The sequence below is a fragment of the Panthera pardus genome, unplaced genomic scaffold (assembly GCF_024362965.1).
Source record: "Panthera pardus isolate Hobbes unplaced genomic scaffold, ASM2436296v1 HiC_scaffold_16, whole genome shotgun sequence".
Taxonomy (NCBI): Eukaryota; Metazoa; Chordata; class Mammalia; order Carnivora; family Felidae; genus Panthera; species Panthera pardus.
The window spans coordinates 88,556,300-88,570,532 of NW_026526721.1; the positions used below are offsets into that span (position 1 = coordinate 88,556,300).

The 14,233-nt window shown below is 41.8% G+C and overlaps 1 protein-coding gene across 5 annotated transcripts in view; it reads left to right on the forward strand.

Moving 5' to 3' along the window:
* The first annotated feature begins 3,495 nt into the window (after positions 1-3,495).
* The window catches only part of TBL1XR1 (TBL1X/Y related 1), a 178,165-nt gene continuing 167,427 nt past the window's right edge, over positions 3,496-14,233 (forward strand). For 2 of the 5 annotated variants that reach the window (XM_053903625.1, XM_053903626.1), the window contains exon 1: positions 3,496-3,969. The gene's annotated coding sequence lies outside the window, so the exon portion shown is untranslated. Of the gene's footprint in view, positions 3,970-4,650; positions 4,786-14,233 lie in introns of those variants that run through there. The other 3 variants (XM_053903622.1, XM_053903623.1, XM_019463214.2) reach the window with 3 other exon arrangements.

The following is a 14,233-nucleotide window of genomic DNA, read 5'->3' on the forward strand; positions in this document are numbered from 1 at the left end:
AAAGATTAGGCTATCTTGCCATACAACACCCCCTTGGGTGTGATATTACTGAAATAAAACAAGTCAAGATTTGTTTAGTCATTTTATAATATATATGTAACTTCTGGTAATAGTTACTGGTATGAGGTTTCTCTTTGTTGAATAATTAGCTAGAGAGTTCAAGGGAACTTTCTTAATAATTTGTCTCTTTGCTTTAAAATTTCTCAGTAACCATAATTTCTCCTTTCTAGAAACATACTAACATTTATATTCAAAGCACAAGGGACAGCTTTAAGATTAGGACAAAGCACTGAAAATTAGTAACAACAGTTACTTCTCTGTCTTGTGCCTAACTATTGCTTGAATTTTGGTGAGGCCTCTGGTCATGTGTACTAGCTATGTTGGAATGACTGGAGGGTGGGGTGACAATACATGTGACCTTTTTACGGTGGCTCACTTATCTGAACATTTCATGTTGAGGCCACACTATCATTTCAGATAGGTTCCAGGATGTATTTCAAAGGGATCAGAATATGGTCTCATAAAACTCCTTCCCTAGGGGAAATCAAGGCTTTTCCCATTTAGCACTTTTTTTTTTTTTTTTTTTTTTGTCCAAAGGTACTTTAAGTAAAGACTATGGCACAGGTCCCACCTTTGGTGAATTTTATCATGTTCAAATAAAGTAATTTATGCACAGAAATAAATACCTCGTAAACTACAAAAATGTAAAGAAACATACAGATTATTGTGATAATAACTTCATTAGAAAAGGAGGCAGCTTGGTGTAGGATATAAGAATTTCAGGCTGGGGGCGCCTGGGTGGCTCCGTTGGTCTCTTGGTTTCAGCTCAGGTTGTGATCTTGGCTCTGAGCTGAAGGGTGTGGAGTCTGTTTGGGATTCTTTTTCATTCGGCCCTCTCTCCCCCTCCCCCGTACTTGCACTATGCGCTCTCTCGCTCTCTCTCAAAATAAATAAACAAACAAACAAAAAAAGAATTTCAGGTTGGGGTGGGTAGGGAGGCCTGGCTGGCTCAGTGGGAAGAGCCCATGACTCTTGGCCTCCGGGTTGTGAGTTCAAACGCCATGTTGGGTGTAGAGATTACTTAAAAAAATAGATAAACTTTGGGGCGCCTAAGTGGCTCAGCTGGTTAAGCGTCAGACTTCCTGCTCAGGTAGCCATCAAATGATTTGTGAGTTCAACCCTGCATCTGCAGTCAGCACGGAACCTGCCTCAAATCCTGTCCCCCTCTCTCTTTCTGCCCCTCCCCCGCTCACTCTTTCTCTCAAAAATACACATTAAAAAAATTAAAAACACAGATAAACTTAAAAAAAAAAAAGAATTTCAGGCTGGAAGTCATGGACCCTATTATTACATTAAGAAGAAGGGTGGGCCCTTCCCTGGAGAGGGAAGGATAGAGGTCATTTTGAGGGAGGATAAACCGGAGGCTCCAGGTATGGAGATGAGTATTAAAAATCAGCATAGTTGGGAGGTTTCATTCCCTGGAAGAGTGGTTTGATTTTATAATAACTGCTGCCTAGAGAAGATCCATGCATGGTGGCACGAAGTGAAACTTCAAAAACAAGCTAGGACTATACATTTGTTTCATTGGGTGGCTCAGATAAAGAACCCTAATTGTACTGGGTTTACTTACTGAAGAGAGGATTATGCTTAGTGAAATACATACGTCATTAATCAAAGCTTAAAAATATTAAAATAAAAAAGGAAGATACTATACTCTCATCATTTCTGAAATAGAGTCTTTGCCAAGGTGTCAGTACTGCAGAAAATAAACCTCAGCTTAGAATCTTCCTGAAATGCAAAGCGTGCTTTCTTTGTGCTGTTTCCCTGTACACTCAACACAGTGTTTTGGAAACCTTCAGTTATCTAAATTCCCATCAGGTGACATTGTTTAATCTAACATTCCCTCTTTCGTATACGAAAACAGCTCTAAGGACAAACCGCAGAGATGCTTTGAACTCTCTCTCTTCTGGTGGTTGGGAGGGAATTTCCAATCTCACTCTCTTTCCTTTGCCTTCCCAACCCCTCCCCCTCCCCGCACCCCCTACCACAAGTAGGTGAGGAAAGGCTTCTGGCTGCTTTCCTCCAACCCACCCCCGCACTCCCTACCACAAGTAAGGGCTCACCAGGGGAAAGAACCTTTGACCTTGGTCAAGAAAAGTACCTGTCTAATCAGTGAGCTTATTAGGCCACCAGGAGTCCACATGTGTAAAAGTTAGTTGGAATGAACTTTTTTTCTTTGGTGTGAAAATTTAGGTCTCTGGTATTGGGAGGGAAAAAAAAGACTGCTTTAGAATAATACACCTATTTCAAATATTGTCATGAAAGCATAAAAACAGAACCCTTCTTAAAAAGGCTGCAGAAAATATGATTTTACTTTCAAGACAGCAATAACTGAAAAAAACAAAAAGGTTTCTTTCAGGTCAAATCTTAAAAAGGTCCTAGGCTTATACAAACGTCTAAGACCCCAACCCCTGCTTTCAGAGGGCCTTAGAAAGATTAACACGTTTGTTTTAAAAGCTGGTGCCCCTCTTTTCAAAAAACAATCCGTTGCACTCCTCTCCTCATATTGTCACATTATCACTCATCTAAGTTATACTTTATAAACTGCTTTGATGTGGTACACACATGCAAAAAGTATACAAAGTGGATAAACTTCTACTGTCAATGCTGCTGTAGAGGTATATATTTAGTAAACATTTAGTTACATTATTTTATTTTTGTGAAATGAGAACTGATCGACCAAACCTTTCAAACAGACCCACCAGACGATAAATACCACCATATGTTTGATTCACAGTACATTTGGGCATAAACACTTCAATTACAGCTTTGTGTTTAGTATCAAAAACCTTTTCTTGTGTGCGTGTGTTTTCTCTACAGATCCCGTGCTCTGGATTACATTTTGAAAATCGCTTATTACAGATAAAGCCCCTTTCCAGGTACGTTTCCGAGAAACATATGTATTTATGCACACAAAGGTGTGTGCAGATCTTTTCACAAACAAATGTCCATATGATGCCTGAGCCGCGCTCCCCTGCACATGCCCACCGCGTGGTGTGCCCAGCCGGCCACCCCGCGCAGCCGGGGTGCCCACAGGGACAAGCTGCCCCCGAACACGCGGAAGCCCCGCGGGGCCTCCCCAGGAAAGTTAACCGGCATTTTCGCACCAGCTGCGGCGCGAGCCTCCCCGCCCCCACCGGGCCTCGGGCTGCCGGGCCAACACCCAGGCCTCCCCGCACCCGGCAGCGTGCGGCGGTGGGGGCGGGGCGGCCAGTGCCCCGGCGGCGCCTCGCAGCGCCTGCGGGTCTTTATTTTTAAAAGACTGCGCCGCACTCGTACAGCCCCCAGCGCCGCCAGGGCGGGCGGGAGCGAGTGGAGCGAGGCCGGCGGAGGCCCCCCCGCCGCGCCGCCGCCGCCTCCTCCCCCGCCCCCCCAGTCCGCGGCGCCCCTCCCCCGCCGGCCCCTCCCCCGCGCGCCCGCCCGGCGCAGGCCGCTCGGGTTTGTTTTGCTGCGCGGCCGCCGCCGCCGCGGGCCTCGCGAGCTCATTTGTGCCTGGCTGGTCCCCATTCCTCTCTCCCCAGTGTTGAGTGTCTGAGCCGTTGGCTGCTCCGAACCGTTTGGCTCTTTCCCTTAGTAACAGCTTTTACCTTCTGCCTCAATTCCTCTCCCCGCTCGCGCCCTTCCCCCGCGCGCCGCCTCCCCCCGCCGCCGGCCGCGTGCGCCCCCGCCCCTCCCCCCGCGGCGGGAGCACCTCCGCTCGCCACCTGGGGACCCGCGCCGCGCTCCCCGCCCCCGCCCGCCCGGCGCCCATCCCCCGCGCCCTCCGCTCGCCGGGGTTATAATTGCCTCTCACCCCCCGGAGGGGTTATTTTGGGGGTGGTTGGAGGCGGCGGCGGCGGCGAGGAGGGGAATTTCCTTGTGCCTCCATTCCCGGGAGGGGGGAGCGGCGTCGGAGGCCACCGTTTCCAGGTAAGCGCTGGGGGCCGGACCCCGGGGTGGGGGCGGCCGCGGGCCGGGGCGGGGGGCGCGGGCGGCGCGGGCGGAGGCGGCTGGGGGGCGCTGGGCCGCGGGGGGATGGGCACAAGTGGAACATGCATTTTTCAACTTGGCCCTTTGGCGAGCTGGGGTTTTGGTGGGGGAGGGGAAGGCAGGGAAGGCATTTAGGGTGCCCCATCCCCCCTTTTTCCTCTCAGGCTTCTTTGAAATGCTCACGTGCCTGCCCACCCCCTACCCTTTCCTGATCTCGGGGATCCTCACCCTTATTATGTTGTTGTCCCCGAAAATGTGCGCCTCGGCCTTCTCCCTCGCTTCCACCCTTCGTGCATTTACACCCCCTTTTTGTGTGTGTGTGTGTGTGTGTGTGTGTGTGTGTGTATGTGTGTGTATGTATGTGGGGGGAGGCTTTCAGGAAAGAATTTGCAGCAAATTGAATCAAGGAGCCATCATGAGGCCGACTCTTTTATAGCCTATTTTTAGCAGAGGAGAGGGATCTTTTCGGTGCACGTTATTCTGTTGGCAATGGAAATCTGCTCCCCTCCCCAGGCGCGTCCCCGGTGCAGGCGCGGCGACCCGGGTTGGCGTGCTAGGGGCTGCGGGCGGCTGTTGGGGCCGCGCGTCCCGGGCGGGGGCGCCGGAGGGGGAGGGGCGCGCGGCCGCGGGGCCGCACTCCCGGACGTGTTTATTTGTAACTTAGTGCCTTTTATCGTCTTAAGGAGGTATTTGCTAGAGCCTCTTTGAAGTTGGGTTCAGAAGTGTAGAATTGGCAAAGTTATTGCCAGCTTCCTGGTAAGTTTTGGGTGGCACAAAGTCACATTATTTTCTGACAGTGTAAAGGCCACGTTGTGAGGGTGGTTTCTCGGTAACTTCCTCTTTGCAACCGATGTCATTTTTTTTTTTTTTTTTAAACAAGCCGACTTTTATTCAAGTGAAATTATTAATCTTAAATGGCAGCTCGAGGGAAACCATGCATGTGTTAACATGTTCAGTATTTTTGGAAGTTCCTAATTTGCCGAAAGAGGCATCACTTTGCAGTGGCAACCGAGATTAAATTTAGGTTGTGAAAATGGTGTTTCATGTAAAATTTCGGTTGAAATGGCTCTTAAAGAATGCTCCTGTTACTAAGTTACCTCATAACATTCTCTAAAATAATTTGGTGATTACAAATGACAAGTGCTGAGACCTAGTTAAAAGCTATATTTTTCTCAGTGTCTGGAGTTTACTTAGAATCTTGGACTGTGCACCAAGGTGAAGAGTTTTAGTACCTATGTCATTTACGGTTGACTTAGGGAAGTTTACTGTTGGCTTTCTTGTTTTCCATACAAGAACCTTATGCTGATCTAAATAAGCTTGTTAGTAAAATGTGGTGGGTGAAATGATGGGTGATTTCTAGTCTGAATTGCCTGACCTCCCCTCCCCCCATGTAATTAAGTAATGGTTTTTCTCCTCCATTTTTCCCAAAGACTCCTTTATCAGATTGCATAGTATAAGGCCCCTGTGGTGTTTTCATCTACTTACTAAACCAAATTATAAAAAATATAGTAATTACACATTGAAGATACAGTGAGTGACTTTTTGGCTTTCTCAGTTTAGTTCATTTTCATTTTTGTTAAATAAGACCTGTGCTACATTGGTGTTTGTTAGTAATCCTTATTTCCTGAGACTGTATGTTCTCACCATTTTAAGAAGTTTGTAGTCTAGGGAAATAGGGCAGCTTTGTCTCCATGAAAACAGTGTGTTTGTTGGGGTGTATCATGGGAGTTCATGGCAAGCAAGCTTGAGAAATCATCATTGAGGGTTCTAGAAATAGTTAGCATTTACCTGTGAAGGAAGGGTGGCAGAAAGAAAATATGCCTACAAGTGGTTAGGCGTGAGATGTGCGTTTATACTTTTTGCTCTGAAATTGTGGTTTTTCTGCCTGTTTGGAATATGATGTTTTTTTCCCTGTGTTGCTATAATGCATTGTGTGATCTATGTAACCACAACCATTAAATCCACAAATAACTACTCTTTTTTGCTATTTGAATAGTTAGAATGAGATCTATAGGGCAAAATGGTACACTGTATGGAGGATGAAAACCATATGTAAGTGGGAAAAGTTTCCCTTACTGTTACAGAACTTAATGGACTTGTTAATGACTTAAAAATTGTTGCAAAGCTCACCATCAGTTTATAAAATGCTTTTCTTGCATATACCAACTTTAGTTATTAATTTGGGAGATGTGGTATATGTGGAGTGGCCCCTTGTGGAGGTTGTATTTTTGCATTGGTTGTCTCAAAGAAGTGTTAGACATTTTAATAACTTTTTGCGTGTCCATGAATTTTTTTGTTACTTGTGTTTTCAACATCTAATTAAGGTTTATCATGATTATCATGATACGTGCCTACCAGGAAAATAAGTAACTACTTCCTGAGAGCCTTTCAAGCTAATAAGCAGAAAGGGCAAAAGCTTAATATAAATATAGGGATACTGATAAAAAGAGATGTGACTAATGAACCTTTGTAATGACAACCTGTTGAATAAATACATCTGTTCCTACATAGCGATGATGTTTAAGTACAACCTGGTCAGCTGAGTAGCTGACACAGGAGTTCTATGATTTACTCCAACTGTATTACTACAGAGAATTTCTGACTTAATGTATTTTGATGAAGTTAGTAGAAATAATTTGTTGGGTTTACTCAATTCCTGTGTCTTTTATATAAGAATTGAGAGGAAGGGTGCCTGGGTGGCTCAGTCAGCAACCGACTTCGACTCAGGTCATGATCTCACAGTTCATGGGTTCGAGCCCTGTGTCAGGCTCTGTTGCTGAATGCTTGCTCGGAGCCTGGAGCCTGCTTCGGATTCTGTGTGTCCTTCTCTTCTACACCTCCTACACTTGTGCTCTGTCTCACTCTGTCTCTCAAAAATAAATAAATGTAAAAAGAAAATTAGAAAAAAAAAGAATTGTAAAGAATGTGAGTGACAGTAAGTCAGGGGAGAGAGATGGCAGAAATATTGGCACCGTGGGACTGTATTTTTCTAGTATATGCGAATTTGACTTATTTCACAAATAACATTTGTGGTTTGTCACTGAAATACAAAAAAAATCAGCTAACAGAGCCATTTATACATCCCCATAGTATAGAGGGGTTAGGACCCTGGGCTGTGTAGTAGACAGTAAGAGTATGGTCCAGTTTGGAGACCATCATGGTGGTATCGCCTGTTCTATCACCAACAGAAACTTGAATTAAAAAAAAAAAAAAAAGCTGATGCTGGAGAGATTTACTCTCCACCACCTGCAGGATTAGACTCTGTAAGAGTACAATTAATTGCCCTGTTATGAAGAGCCAGAGGAAAGAGACTTTGCTTGGGTTATGATCTAGGAAAGGTGTGAGGTGCTTTCTCTGTCATGTATACCTCAGGCTAATCTTATGAAGTGGGTAGTACTGGATCTGTGGATGATGAAACAGAGGTGCAGGGTTAATTCCCTTGTCCTAGGCCACAGAATGATCAAATGATGCATTAGGGTTCTAATGTAGGTAGGTCTAAGTCCTAGTCTGTGCTCGTTCTGGATGAGTGTAGCTGTGCCAGATTTTTCCAGCTGTTTTGTCAGATGTCCTTGGAAAAAATTAGCGTTTATAATTCTGTAGTTGGGCATCTCTATTAACTGGGTCAAGTAATTGCATGGATAAATGAAATTCATAGGAGTCCTACCTACATCATTGTCTTTAACTCTCTAGAACCATTTAATAAGATGCAATCCTCTTGCCAACTGCTCTGTTTCCTACCTTTAAGATGGACAGCAGTGAAGTAGCCTTTCCAAGTACTGCCAGTAGAAAAAAGAAAATATGGTTCCATGCCTGAAATTAAGAAGGAAAAGCAAGTAAGAGTATGTTTAACTATCCTCATCCTCAGAGTATGTATTCCTCAAAACTTGTGTAAGAATGTCACGTTAAGTCTTTTTGTGTAGCATAGTGTTCCATTGGGGGTCTTTGAGGCAAACTGCCTGGGTTCAAACTCCAGCTCCATTCCTTACTGCTTATGCAACCTTAAGGGGAGTAACTCCCTCTTTGTTTCCTCTTCTGCATGATGTGGACTGTCAGCTTCTAGAGTTGAAAAGATTGAGAGAATTGTATGTGTAAGGTGCTGAGAATAATACTTGACATACAAGTATCATGGAAATGTAAGCTGTTAAACATGATGATGTTGGGTTTGGATTTGAAGTTTGCTTCTTTGTATTACATTTTATTTGTTCTTTATTTTAGTGGGGCCGTGTCATAGAAAATATTTAGTAGTTTTATTTCCTGAGTTTCCTGGGTAAAATATTTGAAATAAACTTAATGTATTTGCTCTTGAAGTTGTGATTGAAGACTTAACCTTGAAGAATTAGATTTGATTTTAAAACTAGGAACAATATCAAGCATTGTATAGTGACAGTGCTAGTGCTGGGTCTTTTGCCTTTTTTTTTTTTTTTTTTTTTTTTTTTTTTTTTTGAGAATGAGGGTATGTGCCTGAGCACCCACCCAAGTTAGGGAGGGGTAGAGAGAGGGAGGGAGAGAATCCTAAGCAGTCTCCACAGCCATTGACAAGGGGACTAGGGGCTCCATCTCATGACCCTGGTATCATGACCTGAGCTGAAATCAAGAGCTGGATGTTTGGGGTACGGAGGCGCCCCCAGTGTTGGGTCTTTTGCCTGACTTTTATTGCTGTTCTTTTGTTACTTGGACTTGGACTTTTTAAATCTCCCACCATTTGGAACATTTTCTAACTCTTTAAATAAAGGAATTTTGTTTTTCAGGGCTGGATCTGGCAAGTACCTAGGATCTCCTTTTTAGATTGGAGTGATGACTTTAAGTGGATCATTGTTTTCTGTAGCCTTGACCTTTCACCTGTGTTCTTGTTCCATATTTTCAGCTGCTGTCAAGACAGTTCTACTTGGAAGTTCTGTTGCTCTGATACATCTCTAAGCATTGTCTTATTTTCACTTCCCATTTTTACTATTAATTCAGCAGTGATGTTAACTACTAATAGAATTTATGTGTCAGGACCACACAGCTGCTTTGACAGGGACTTGGACAATCTGAGTGGCTGATACCTTGATTTTAAGAGTGAGGAAGCCAAGGCTCAGTAGTAAGGGGCGCACAGAGGGGTTTAGGCCCCGTGTGTCTGATTCTAGGCCAGTGTTCTTAGCTAGCAGTCTACTGCTTCACAGTGAATGAACGGAAGACAGAATGAATGGTTTTAGGTCTGGATTATTGCATTAATTTTCTAGTAGGTTGCTCTGAGCAGGCTTTCTTCTCCATTCTGTCTTCTGTAACTGCTTGGCAGTGTAATTTATTTAAAATACTGATTTCATCGTGTCCGTTCCTTTGCTGTGGAGAACCCATAATGGCTTCCCTTTGCCAACTGGATAGGGTTCATAAGCTTCAGTCTGGCTTTTTAAGGCTCTATTTTACCTATTCAGCTATAGTTCCCTCTCTTCTCCCAAACTGTGATTCTGGCCTGCCTATCAGATACTGCAGTTTTGACATACATGTTACTCTTCTGCTTTTCACTCATGCTTGTCCTTCCCTTTGTCTTTTTTATAGTCTAGTTTCAGTCCACCTTCCCTGAAGCTGTTTCTGGCTATCTCGACTCAGGATATTTCTTCACTGAGATACCATCGTGTTTAATGACATCACAACCTCCATAATTATTATTTCATGGGTTTGTTTATCCTAGCCCCAACTGCATGTTACATTTCTTGAAGGAAAGGGCCTTTTTTCTTCTGGTATTAGCAGAATTTTTGATTTTTGTACCATACTGTCTTCATATTACAATGGATTGTTTCTTTCTACAAGTGCCCATGGTAAAATAAGTGGTGATGGGTCCTATACTACTGTTGATGTGGCCGAAGCTTCTGTTGGACTTAGGCCTTCAAAGTTGAGGTGTGCTGTAGCAGCACTTAACTGTTAATTTGAAAAAAATCTTGATCCTGGAATTGTAGCCATGATTTTGGTGAGGAACCTAGTCTAGTTGGGAATCCTGTCACCCTAAGTTGGCTTTATTTGGTTGTATTTGTGGCAGTTATAATGAAACTTAGGATTTTGTACTTATTTTCTTAACCTCTCTGGCTTTTTTGCTCATTATTTTCTCTGTAGTGTGCCTAAATAAGATTGTGTTTTTAGCATCTTGACCACATTGGAATCTCATTTGAGTCATTACTGTGAGGGTATTAACATTCAGTGTAGAGTGTGTCTATTTTATGGTGTAGGTGGGTTCAGTCTACCAGAAGAAAGTTATCATAACCGTCTCTTCAGTAGGTTTTTATGGTAAGGCTGGGTGCCATATTAGTTCTTCACAACCTGGGTAATTTATTCTAAAGCAACTAATTTGGTATTATATCATGTTGAATTTTTTAATATTTAAATAGGTTCTCAGCATGATTTTATTTGCATCAAACAAAATGAGCTGCTTGTCCCCCCGCTTTCTAAGAGCTTACACTTTTTTATTTTTTTAATTTCTTGAGAGAGAGAGACAGAGCACCAGTGGGGGAGGGGCAGAGAGAGAGGGAGGCACAGAACCCGAAGCAGGCTCCAGGCCCTGAGCTGTGTCAGCACAGAGCCCCACGCGGGGTTCAAACCACAAGATCATGACCTGAGCTGAAGTTGACACTTAACTGACTGATCCATCCACGCACCCCTCTTAGAGCTTATGTTAATTTAGAATTAATACAAACTGTATAGGTCGTGTTGAAAGATCAACAATTAAATTTCAGTAAATATACAAAGAGTATCCAGATTAAAGAATGTGAGATGAATACTTTGAATGAGGAAGAATAGGTAGTGAATGTTTAAACTGAGGAGTTTGCCATCTGTTTTCCTCTTAAGCAATTGTAAGTTTTTTTCAGGTGGTAGAACAGAGGAGAACATGGAAAGCAAGGGTCAGAGATGGTGCTTCCAGTCTCTTAATAGAATAATTCTTTTTCATATAAAATTGTACTCTGGACTCTCAAACATTTTTTTTTTTTTTAATGAGACATTTAAAATTTTAAATACCTTAAAAGTAGTGAATAATTTTTACTTTTTAGGAACTAGATACCAGTGTACTTCTTGATATCTAGTTTGTCCGAGTTCAAAGGTGGTAATTAGTTCTTTTCTTTCATTTTTTTTCATTGTGTCCTTTCCAGCACATTGTGTGATAGGACATTGTAATGATATAGATAATCAGTTAAGTGGATGTTTGCTGCTTTGTTGTTACTGTTATCCACTTAAATGGTGGCTAGTATTTTAATATGGATTCAGTATTAAGCAAATAAATTTTTATCATTTTTTGCAAAGCCATAGTTACAAGGGTAAATCATTTAGTTTTTAGAAATGCAACTGAAGAGGTTCAAATGAAGTGTTATGTAAAGCTAGTTCATCCTTTCAAGGAATACTTGTATAGTCAATTCCTGTGTTAAAATTTGGAGATTCTGTCATTTATGTAATTTTTTTGAGGGAGATCTACATGGAAAATATGCTTAATGGCTAAAAATCTATAACCTTACATAGAATAATAGAAAGCATTTGGCATTAGCATAAGCAAACACCTCCAGAGAATTTATAGTAATGGTATAATTTTGCTAGTTACCTTCAACTGCTAGTAGAATACAGCTTATGGGTTAGTGAGAGGTGTTTTATGCTTTTCTCTTAATTTGAACAAGCTAATTGGGTAGAATGTATACTGATTTTGTTCCATTTCTATTTTTTGGCTATCAGATGTCATTAACTCTCAGTATAAGGCAATTGGGTCATCTGCTTTGGGTTTCTGAAATAAGGTAATGGAAATAGATAATGAATGAATTTCCTTAATGTCTTTTTTTCCCTGTGTAATTGTTCTTTTATGGAATAGAATTTATCATACATGTGTGAATTTTTAGATGCTATATGTAGCTTTAGTATAGTTCTTAGGCACCTTTTATACTTAAGTTTTCTCCCACTAAAGTAATGGGTTTTCTTTAAATCACCTTTCTCTGTTTTCTTTAGTAAACAGTGTATCTTTGTGAGATCCTAGACTGAGTTTAGGATTGCAGTCTGTTAACTGTGTCAGGGAAGTAGTTTTCCTATTCTGTGAGAACTAACAGGCCCTCATGGTTGGGGGATTACTTCTTTGACCTTGGCTTTCCTTTTATCCTGCTAGCAGAGGTCACCAGTTTTAACATCTGTTGAGAGTTGTTTTGTGTGAAGTGTTCCTTTACAGATTTGTTTAGAATTAATGTTTATAACTTTCTTGTTAGTATTTATAGGTTCTCAAAGATACATTTAAGTGAAAAAACAGGCAGAGGATGTTGTAGTCTGCTGCCATTTTAGCTTGCAAAAGGGGAGAAGGGCAGTGAGGAGGACACAGACATGATGGGAGAGTGTATGAGTTGTGTGTATGTATGTTTGTTTTACGTGTTTAGGATGACTACAGAAAGATACACAAGAGACTAGTAACAGTGATTTTAGGGGGTGAGGTTGGGATGGGGAGATCATGTGGTCAGATGTGGGAGAAACTTATTCTCATGTATAACCTTTTGAACTGTTTGAATCTTGCTATGTCAGTATTACCATTTTAAAAAAAGTATTGATTGTGAAAAATCAAGGCATCCGGTTAAGAATTCTTAATATTTCTATTTCTTTAATTTGGACAGTCAGAAGAAGAGAGAAAACTTAATTTTTCCTATGCTTCTCAGACAGTTCTTGAAGAGCTGGAATTGTGTATATTTCTGCAAACACTTAATTTGTCAGATTTGTTGGGAAAATTAGAGCCACTGAGTATGATTAAAAAGTGTTGGTCTGTTCCATGATTGGGTCAGCAGACCACTTGAACTATTTAGTAATAGTGACTTGGTGATTTTCAAGTCCTATCCAAGGTCGATAATTAGAAATTCAGTGCAAATATTAGAAGGAGATACTGGTTGTACAGATGTATGTAGGTGTTGTCTGATTTCAAAGGTGTTTTGCCAAGGGTTTGGAAATCAGGTGAAAATTGTATTTCTCATAGTTTAGTAGTTGATTTTTAATAATTGTGATAGTTTTTGGTATAATGGGATTTGTGGAACTGGGTTTTGATACTACACAATTCCTGACTTGGGAATTTACATGTATGTATAAGTTGGCGTCGCTTGTAATTGTTCACTGAATGTTTAGTTTATTCTAAAGGGTGTTCTAGTTGTGCTCCTCATTTTCAACTTAAGCTGGAAAGTCTCAGAGAAAGGTAGCATCTGTTTTTGTGCCTTTAATTCTGCTTCACTGTGACTTGACAGTGTGACCTGCCTCCCTGGGAGCAGTGCTTCTCTCTTTAGTGATAAGAGAGCTAGGCAGGGTAGGTGTCTGATCTTAGGCAGTTAACTCTTACTGTAGTATGTTGCTGTGGCGAAGAGCTCGGTGTCTGGAGTCGGGCATGGCTGGTTTGTCACCCCTACTTATTAGTTGTATGACTCTGGAAAATTAGGTAATTCCAGTTTCCACTCTGAAAAATGGAAATAAGGAGTAATTAATACATGCGTCATAGAACACTTGTGAGGATTCAAGTGTGAGTATGTGTAAAGCAGTTACCATAGGCCTGGCACATGGGAAGTAATGCTTGCTACTACTTGGTGGCTTTGTTAAGTGCAGCAGTAACAGCTGTAGGGAGAGGCAGAAAAGTGACACTCCCCCTTGTGAACCTGTCAGGGCTTCCTGTGGCAACTGCAGAGAACTGGATGGCCAGAATTCCCAGTTCTGTATTTTGTGACTGAGCTTTTGTTGCTCACTCTTCTTTTTCTTTTCTTAATCTGGAAGCTATTTTATTTATTTAATTTTATTTTTTATTTTTTAAATTTACATCCGAATTAGTTAGCATATAGTGTGACAATGATTTCAGGAGTAGATTCCTTAGTGCCCCTTACCCATTTAGCTCATCCCCCCCTCCCACAACCCCTCCAGCAACCCTCAGTTTGTTCTCCATATTTATGAGTCTCCTCTGTTTTGTCCCCCTCCCTGTTTTTATATTATTTTTGTTTCCCTTCCTTTATGTTCATCTGTTTTGTTTCTTAAAGTCCTCATATGAGTGAAGTCCTATTATTTTTGTCTTTCTTTGACTGACTAATTTCACTTAGCATAATACCCTCCAGTTCCATCCATGTAGTTGCAAATGGCAAGATTTCATTTTTTTGATTGCCAAGTAATGCTCCATTGTGTGTGTGTGTGTGTGTGTGTGTGTGTGTGTGTATGTGTATATATATACACACCACATCTTCTTTATCCATTC